This window comes from Panthera tigris, chromosome A1, assembly GCF_018350195.1.
Source record: "Panthera tigris isolate Pti1 chromosome A1, P.tigris_Pti1_mat1.1, whole genome shotgun sequence".
Lineage (NCBI taxonomy): Eukaryota > Metazoa > Chordata > Mammalia > Carnivora > Felidae > Panthera > Panthera tigris.
Window position 1 is genome coordinate 179497070 of NC_056660.1, and position 10793 is coordinate 179507862.

Below are 10793 nucleotides of genomic sequence, written 5' to 3' on the forward strand. Positions count from 1 at the left end.
TTCTTGACCCAGTATATCTGGTATGTTACTATTTCAACGTATAATCAATATAAAATGTTATTTAGGAGATACTGTACCTTTTCTTTTCTTTTTTTTTTTTTTTTTTACTTTGCCTTCAAAACCAGTGTGTATTTACACTTAATAGCACATGTCAGTTTAGGCTAACCACATTCCAGGTTCTCAGTAGCCACATTTGAGTAGTAGCTACTGTACTAGACAGTTCAGTTCCAGAACCAGCTCTTAAAAATGACCACTATCAAGTATCCATGAAAATTTTATGGATAAGGGCTTTTAAAAGAATACTTGAGAAGGGGATATGGGAAATGTTATTTTTTATGGGAAAAATATGGAACTTTTTAAAAAAATACAGATTAAGAAGTACCTTGTTTGGGCTAGTTTATTTTACAAAGACAAGCTGTATTTCTGACTGTTCCAAAAAATAGCTTACATTGGATCCTGCCATTTCATCATACTGTGTATCATTTTTCCAGTGATACACTGGATAAAGTTGCTCAAGACCCATCCTGACTGGTCTCAACAGTCTCCAAAATGTCTATTTCCTTCACTGAAGCAAATTTGAGGATTCCAGTGACTTAAATCCCCTTCCCACCCCCAACCTCATCTACTTGAATTTAGAGAAGACAATTTTAAAGGACAAAAAAGAGACCCTTTTAATTTTTCATTGAGTTGTATATACATGAGAGAATTTTCTTTATAACTTTTGGATTTAATTTTCATTCTTAAAAACTGATAATATTTTCAGATGCAAAGAGCACTATCAGTTTGTTTGGGGACTTGGTAAAGAACACAAGGTCTAGAACTTTCCACCACCAACCCCCTTCTCCCCCCAAAAAAGATTGCCTTTTAACTAGAGACTCTTAGAACTAATGGCCTTCAGTTCTATAACCAGTTTCTCCATAGAACTAGTACTAGACTTGCTTGACTGTCAACAGGGGCATTTATTCCTTGTTCGGCTGCTCTAATTTAAATAGGTGGGCTCTTAGTTTAAATAAATGGCCATTGCCAATAACATATACACGGCAATTGATAGTCTTTCAAAAGGTTCAGATTCCTTTGCCAAATATTAGACTCTGTAAAATTCCTGAGTTTTTACTTTTACATGCAAATGTGATTACTGTATTCTAAGTACCAGTTCCTGAAAGTCCGTTTCTATAAGAAAAATGATGCAGCTGAAGGGAAAGGTTTTCCTCTATGTCCTATGGGACTCTTACCTTTGAGAGCAGTCTTGCCTTGATTTCTAAGGTTGCATTCTTGGGTGGAAAGCTTATTAGCAAGATAATAGTTCCCAGATATCCTTTATAACCACTTTGCTTGTTATATGCAAAAATTTTATATTTTGTTTGGTGTATCCTTTTTTTTTTCTGTTGAGCACTTTATGCTTTTTAGTCTATTGCATTTGAGAATGTAGTTTAGAAATCCTTTCTTATTTAAAGCCATGTAAAAACTGTTAAAGGATAATCACCAGAAAAAATGAGTGTGCATTATTTTGCATTTAACTTACTGGTTTGTGGTATGTATAAACAAAATATTAGAAATATATTGCCTTTTTGTAATACTCTTTGACCTTATTTAAGATGATTTGCCAAGAAATATCATTGATGTCCTGTTTTCCTAGTAAGTTTATTTTAGTGTGTTTTATTCTAATACTGAAGGAATTCAGCCAACTTTGTTTATATTGTCAGATAACCTCAGAAAATAATGTGCTTTATCTGTATTACTGCCTATTTTCAATATCTGAGACAGTAGTTGTCTTATATTTTCTACTGAGCCTAGTAATAATCAGCAAAGACCAAAAGAAGTAATTTTTTTCTTCCTTTAAGGTATTTTTAATAGCCTGATAAAAATAATGGTGGCTTGAAAAGTAAATTACCCCAGCTTTTTGACCATATCTAAGTTCTGAGTAATTTCCACTTCTAAAAAGTTCAGATGTCTTCTAAAAGCAGTCTCTATTGCTTGTGTTATCTCTTGTGTATTCAGTGGATGTGGGGATCACGATTTGGTATTACATTGGAAATAGTGCCAGCCACTCTTCTAAATTCTTTGAATATTATTTTCTTTCATTGTAAAATGAGGAAATTGATTTGTTACAATGGGAAAGGACACTGTTATCATCAAGATCCTGAAAGACAGTTGGTTGCTCCATTCATGGCAGCATTTGGAGACTAAACTCATTATGTTTAGATATTTGGTGTCAATGTTTTGGAGTTAATTTGATTTGTATATGTTGATAGGTACTAGATTCTGGATTCTCACCAAACCAATAGAATGATATTAGGTTTCTCTCATAATGTTATGTTATTGCCTGTAATGGCCAAGTAGATCTATCTTAAAGTAATATAAGAGGTTTTATATCTGTATATTAAAACTGTGTGTGTGTGTGCTTTAATCTGTGCAAGTATCAGAAATTTTTATTGAGTTAACTCTAAAATTATGTGGACATTATTAGAACTTTTCCGTTGTACAAAAAGAAACATCCCACTAAATTCATGAATGTATGAATATTAGATATATTTGAGATTCTTTAGTGGCCATTGTCTTCAAGTTCTTTCTTTCTGGTCATTGTGAGTGGGAACAGATGTGAGATTAACCCCTCCAAGAATTACTTACTGCTTTTGTCAAACACAGTTTGTACCAAAATGTATAAAACAGTTTTAATTACCTCCAGGTGAGTTGAAATGTCATGTATTCTAGTCATCTACATCCAATATGATGAAGGCCTAAAACACTTTTATCCTTAGAATTATCTGAGGATAATCAAATTGTACATGTGTGTGACAAAATAATGTAGCAGTGAGTTAATCTGGGACTTCAAGTACATGAGTTCGTGCTGAATGATGTGTTTGAGGGGAATTTTCCCCCCCTTAAAAAAAATCTAGAAATCTTTACATTCTGGCTTTTTGTATAGTGAAGAGATTATTTTTCTTTTGTATTGTTAGTCATTTTGCTGCAGCAGCCACTAATTCTGTGTTTAAAAGAACTAAGGTGGAATGTATTTTTCAAAGGAGTGAAAGAAGTTAAAATTCAAGGTTTTGAATTATATAAAATATGCAACTAAATTTCAATTCTGAGATATTGCTGGTTTTGTTTTTGGGGTTTTTTTTGTTTTTTTGTTTTTTTGGTTTTTTTTGCTATTTCTTAACATCTTTCATTCGTTGCAGTACTTACAGTTTCAATAGCTTTCAAAGAACATTTCAACTTTTACATAATTTGTAAAGCATATATAAGTAATGCAAATAGTTTGAGATAATTTTGGCTTTACATTGTATCTCTGAATCATGGACATCATACCTGTCACAGTCAGTAGTGATTACAGATAACCAAGCCATTTTGAAATTTACCACTTTTTTCCTGAGGGGCCCTTTTTAGTTTACAACATTTAGAAGCAAAGGGTAACTTTATACATCTAACATCAATATCTTAGTCTCTTGATCCCAAATATAATTAATGGAATTAGGATATAAGTCATATTAAGACAGTTTTATCATGTCTTTATTTGAGCTTTTTATTTGAACTACATTGAGAGTTCAGCTTTTTAAATAAGTTGAATGGCTCTTGTGTTACTTCTGCCCAGTGATTGACCAAATCCTATCTAGATGTTTGTATGTTTGAATTTTACTTACACAAGCCATTTCAGTTTAAGTTGCCTTATTCTGTCACATCGTTCTTGTCAGGTCTGAGCTTTGTCATGTTGGAATTCTTCTAACAATGAATCTGTGATGTAAAAATGTATGATGTGCTACAAATTTTATTCATAATAAACTAAGTTATAGCCTATTGTAACCTATAAAACATTGCTTGTAAATCGTCTAATTTATTTTTTCATTTATGTACATTTTCTTATGTAAATTTTAAAATATTTGTTGTGGCCTGTTCTATAAACATTCTTGTACTCTTCTCCTTAATCCTTATTTGCATGAAGGAAGCTTAGGTTTTGCTTGTTTATATTGGCTGGCAATTAGGCCAACTTCAGTACTTTCTGCCTTCTTTTCTGTAGTTTAACTTTTTCTAGTTTTCTTCATATTCTAAATAAATGTTAAAATCATACTTTTTATTTCCTACTTTCCAAATAAATTCTCTAAGTTGTTTCCTATGTGTATGTTTTTATTATTTCATTTTATATATTGTACTCCCACGTTTTCACTGATTAAAGTTGTAGCTGAAATTACCTATAGTAGAATGTAAACTCTGAGAACAAAGACTTGGCAAAGTCTTACCTTTATCCTGAGTAGTTGGCACAGAGAAGGCGTTCAATAAACAATTGTACAGAAAGTGTCTTATCTGTCATGTAAGAAGTAATTGTTAGTTTTTCCCCACCTTCTTCCCATCATTAGAAAGTACAGTTAGTTATTCACAGATGAGAGTCTTAATGACACTGGGTAAAAAATTAAAGATTTCATCTAAGAGTAAACTTCAAATTAGAGGTGCCCTGGTATCTCTCACACACCAGTAGCCAGTGACCAGTCAAGTTTGGGCGCTCACGGACTGCCGAATCAAACCTAGGATTTTACAGGGAATTACAAAGCTCAGAAAAGTCAACTGTACTGTGCCAGGTCACACAGCTGATTATTAGCAGAACCGAAACTAAACTAGTTTTTCTCAGCCCATTCCACTGTTGTTGTTTTAACCCTCTTCCTGTTGGGCAGGTAGCATATAGGAACAGAATGTTATTCAAATAAATTTAAAAATAATTAGGTGATAACATCCAAGTAAGATAGAACAATCAAAATAGAAAAATTAGAACAACTATAAGTACACAAGAAAAATCAGAAAAGGTAAATATCTTCATAAACACAATAAAATTAAGTATACTAAATTTGCCAATTGAAGAAGTAATTTGGGTTTAAAGGGAGAAACATCCATAAGCTTTTTATAAAATAGAATGTTGACTAAAGTGTGAGAGAGGTCAAGACACCATTTTACAAAAAAACCCATTCCCAATGCAGCAACACAATAGGGAAGGATCTCACCACAGATACTTCTAGACGTGAAGGATTTGTGCCCCCTATCAGGTACTCCAGCCCCTGGGATCTGTACCAGAGAGACAAGCTCCCATAACATCTGGCTTAAAAAGCAAAAGAGCTGATGTCTAGGGATCCCAACGTGCTATAGGAAATAGATTCCTCTCTTGCGGGGTGGGGGGGCGGGGTTCATACACAGTCTCACTAAACACAAGACGGCCAAAAGCCAAAAAAGTTGGGGAAGTGCCTGGCTGGCAGCAACCCATAAATGAATACCATAGGTTCAGGGGTCCTTCCTCAGGAGTGAGGGGTTCAAGCCCCAAATTGGGGATCCGCTGCTCTGGAGATCTACACTGGGAAGACCTGATTTTGAAAATTGGCAGGGCTTAGCTCCAGGGGCTTTGAAAATCAGTTGGGTTTAACTACAGGAGAGCCCAGGGCTATATAAGGTTACCAAAATCCTGCTTTTAAAGGTCCCATACACAATCTCATTCACTCTGAGGCATAGAACAGAGACAGCAGTTTGAAAAGCACCTGGGCCATGAGTGTAGGAGAGCTATTGACTAATTTTAAGGTATATGCCAGAGGGGCAGGGATTTGTAAGAACTCTGGGAATAGAAGTGCTGTTGGGCACCATTTTTCTTGACCTTTTTCAGTCCAGCTGGATCTATGCTGGTGGGCAACAGTTCTGACACTCTCCAGCTAGCTACATTGCTAGTACCACTCAGCCTGGTGTCCCTTGTGGACCTACCACACCCAATGAACCAACCCAGACAGGTGTCCTTCCAAAGCAGTTCCTGCCATACTACACCTAATAGGCAGACTTCTTTGGAATCAGCAGCCCTCCAAAGCAACTCCTGTCCTCAGGAGGAAGGGAGACAACCAACCTGCCCACCAACATGCATATAACAGTCGTTGCCAGTCCCCTCAGCCAGCACCCCCACAGCAGTCACCTCCCAATCATAACAGGAGGGTACACAAAGCCCACACAGGGGACACCGCAGGAGCACCTGGTTCTGGTAACCAGAAATTGTACTTCTGGGAACCAAAGGCCCACACATAAGACCACTACCTTCTGGAGATGAAGTTGACCTACTAATACATAGAAACACAGAATCAGACAAAATGAGGAGACAAAGGAGTATATTCTAAATGAAATAAGACAAAATCTTTGAAAAAGAAACAATGGAAATAATCTACCCATCTGAGAGTTCATAGTGGTGGTCATAAAGATGGTCAGTGAATTTGAAGAATAAAACTCAGAACTTCAACAAAGAGATAGAAAATATAAAAACCAAGCTGAAGAATACAATAATGGAAATGAAAAATACCCTAGAGGGAATAAACAGATTAGAGAATGAGAAGAATGGATCAGTGTTCTGGAAGATTAGGTAGTAGAAATCATCCAAGCTGAACAGCAAAAGGAAATTTAAAAAATTTTTAAATGATTATTTATTTTTGAGATGGAGAGAGAGCATGAGCGGGAGAGAGGCAGAAAGGGAGACACAGGATCCAAAGCAGGCTCCAGGCTCCGAGCTGTCAGCATAGAAACTGACACAAGGTTTAAACTCAATGAACTGTGAGATCATGACCTGAGCCAAAGTCGGACGCTTAACCAACTGAGCTACATAGGCTCCCCTAGAATTTTTTTAAAAATGATGATAGGCTAAGAGCCCTTTAGCAAAACATCAGGTGTACTAACATTCACATTATAGATGTCCTAGAAGAGAGAGAAAGGGGCAGGAAGTTTATTTAAAGAAAGAATAGCTAAAAACTTCTCTAACCTGGGGAAGGAAACAGACATCCAGATCCAGAAAGCACAGAGAGCCCAACAAGATAAACCCAAAGAGGGTTACTAAGACACAGTAATTAAAATGTCAAAAAGTAAACATAGAGAATCTTAAAAGCAACAAGAGAAAAGAAATGTAACATACATGGGAATACCCATAGGACCATCAACTGAGTTTTCAGCAGACATTTTTCAGGCCAAAAGGGAATGGCATATTATGTATATACAAATAAAGTGCTGAAATGAAAAAAACCTACAATGAAGAATATTCTACATAGTAAGGTGATCATTCAGAATTGAAGGAGAGATGAAGAATTTCAGAGACAAAGAAAAAATAATTTAGAATGTGTTCAAAGTTAAGTGACCATCAACTTAAAATAGACTGCTATACACATGGGGTGTTATGTATGAACCTCAAAGTAACCAAACCAAAAACTTCAGGTAGATGCACAAAAAACAAAAAGAAAGAAATCCAAGCATAACACTAGAGAAAGTCAACAGATCACAAGGGAAGAGAGCAAGAGAAGAAAGGATCAGAGAATTACAGAAAGAACCAGAAACCAAAATGGCAATAAGTAAATATCTACCAATACTTACTTTAAATGTAAATGGAATAAAAAGGTCCAGTCAAAAGACATAGGGTAAGTAGGGGAGACTGGGTGACTCAGTCGGATTAAGTATCCGACTTCATCTCAGGTCATGATCTAGCAGTTCGTGAGTTCAAGCCCTGCGTCGGGCTCTGTGCTGACAGCTCAAGAGCCTAGAGCCTTCTTCTGATTCTGTGTCTACCTCTCTCTTTCTGCCCCTCCCCTACTCACACTCTGTCTCTCTCCCTTTCAAAAATAAATAATAAACATCAAAAATTTTGTAAAAAAAGACATAGGGTAACTGAATGGACAAAAAGATCCATCTATATACTGCCTACAAGAGACTCATGTCAGACCTAATGTCACATACATACTGAAACTGAATGGATGGTAAAAGATATCCCATGAAAATAGAAATAAAAAAAAACAACACAAAACAAGAACACTATGGTACCATTAGTTATATCAGACAAAATAGACTTTAAAACAAAGACTATAACAAGAAACAAAGGGCATTACCTAATAATAAAGGGATAAGTCCAACATGAGAACATGAACACTGTAAATATCTGTGCACCCAACATTGGAGCACCTAAATACATAAAATCTCACAGTAAGAAACATATGGGAGAAATAGTATGATAATAATAATAGGGGACTCCACTCCATGTACATCAAAGGATAGATTATCCAGACAGAAAATCAATAAGGAAAGTATCTTTGAAGGACATATTAGACCAGATGGACTCAACAGATTACATGTATATTACAACACACACACACACATACATAAACAAAAACATTACATCCCCAAACAGAATACACATTTTTCTCAAGTGTACATGCAATATAATCTAGAGCAGATAACATGTTAGGCCACAAAATAACTCTCAATAAATTTAAGAAGATTAAAACATATATCAAGGATATTTTCTGACCACAATAGTATTAAACCAGAAATTAATTCCAAGAAAAAAACTGGAAACATAAACACATGGAGGCTAAACAACATGCTATTAAACAACCAAAGTCAATGAAGAATCAAAGAGAAAATTTAAGAAAATACCCTGAGACAAATGAAAATGGAAAAACGATGTCCCAAGATCTTTGGGACACAGCAAAAGGAGTTCTAAGGAGGAAATCTATACAGGTCTACTTCAAGAAACAAGAAAAATCCCAAATAAACCATCTCACACCTAAAGAACTAGAAAAAGAAGAACAACACCCAAATTTAATAGAAAAAGAAATAAAGACCAGAGTGGAAATAAATGAAATAGAGACATCAAAAACAATAGAAAAATCAATGAAACTCAGAGCTGGTTCTTTGAAAATATAAACAAAATTGGAAAACTTTTAGCCAGATTTATCTTTAAAAAAATAGAAAGGACTCAGAATCACAAATGAAAGAAATTACAACTGACACCACAGAAATACAAAAGATTACGAGAGAGTACTAAGAAAAATTATGTGCCAACAAATTGGACAACCTGGAAGAAATGGATAAATTCCTAGAAACACAATCTTCAAGACTGAATCAAGAAGAAATAGAAAATCTGAAAAAACAGATTATTAGTAATGAAACTGAATCACTAATTTTAAAACTACCAACAAAGTCTAGGATCAGACAGTTTCAAAGGTGAATTCTATCAAACTTTTAAAGAAAAGCTAATACCTATCCTTCTCAAACTATTCCAATAAATTGAAGAGGAAAGGAACAAGTCCAAATTTATTCCACAACATCAGCATTAGCCTGATACCAAAACCAGACAAAGACATTACAAAAAAAGAAAATTACAGACCAATGTCCCTGAGGAGCATATATGTAGAAGTTATCAACAAAATATTAGCAGATCAAATTCAATAATACATTAAAAGGATGATAACCGTAATAAAGTGGGATTTATTCTAAAGATGCAAAAATGGTTCAATATCCACAAGTCAATCGTGATACACCACATTAAAAAAATGAAAGATGAAAATCATATGGTAATCTCAATAGATGCAAAAAGCATTTGACAAAATTAAACTTCCATTTATGATAAAAACTCTCAGTAAAGTGGGTGTAGAAGGAACATATCTCAACATAATAAGGCTAACTATGACAAACCCACAGCTAATTCCATATTCAATAATGAAAAACTGAAATCTCTTCTTCAAAGATCAGGAATAAGAAAAGGATGCACATTCATAGCACTTTTATTTAATATAGTACTTGAAGTCATAGCCACAACAGTCAGAAAACAAAAAGAAATAAAAAGGCATCCAAAGTGGTAAAGAAGTAAAACTTTCACTCTTTGCAGATGATATAATACTCTATATAGAAAACCCCAAAGACTTCACCAAAAAAAAAAAAAAAAAAAAACTTGCTAGAACTTATAAACAAACTCAGTTGTCACATGATACAAAATCAATTTACAGAAATCTGCTGCATTTTTATACACCAACAATGAAGCAGCTGAAAGATAAATTAAGAAACAATCCTATTTACAATTGCAACCAAAATAATAAGATACCTAGGAATAAACCTAACCAAGGAGGTGAAAGACTTGTACCTGGAAACTATAAAACACTGATGAAAGAAATTAAAGACAACACAAAGAAATGGAAGGACGTTCTATGCTCATGGATTAGAAGAACAAATAATGTTAAAATGTTTATATTACCCAAAGCAATCTACACACTTAATGCAATCCCTATCAAAATACCAACATACTTTTCACAGAACTAGAACAAACAGTCCTAAAGTTTGTATGGAGCCACAAAAGACCCTGAATAACCAATCAGCAATCTTGAAAAAGAAAAGCAAAGCTGGAAGCATCACAATTACAGACTTCAACTTATATTACCAAGCTGTAGTAACCAAAACAGTATGGTACTGGCACAAAAATAGACACATGGATCAATGGAACAGAATAGAAAGCCCAAAAATAAACCCACTATTACATGCTCAATTAATCTTTGATAAAGCAGGAAAGAATACCCAATGGGAAAAAGAATGTCTCTTCAACAAATGGTGTTGGAATATCCGGACAGCAACATGCAAATGAATGAAACTGGACCACTTTGCTAGAGCTCAGGGAAGATGGTGGAGGAGTAGGGCAACCCTAAGCTTGCTTCTTCCCTCAAACACAGCTAGATAAATATCAAATCATTCTGAAGATGCAAGAAATTGATCAGAAGTCTTAGAGAACAAAGCTGCTCATCTACAAACAACAACAACAAAATATGACCTATGGAAGGGAGGAACTGTGGAAAGTTGATTCGTGGGAGAAAAGAGCTCAGGCACTGCCCAGGAGAGGGAGCCCTGATTGTGAAGGAGTAGCAAGAGAGGAGGAAAAAGAGAAGGAAAGAGTGGGGGAAGGGGGAGGAAAGTGAAAACACACAAAAGGGACTGCACAAAAAAAACTGTTCTCCAAAACCACTGACTAGGAAAAAAGA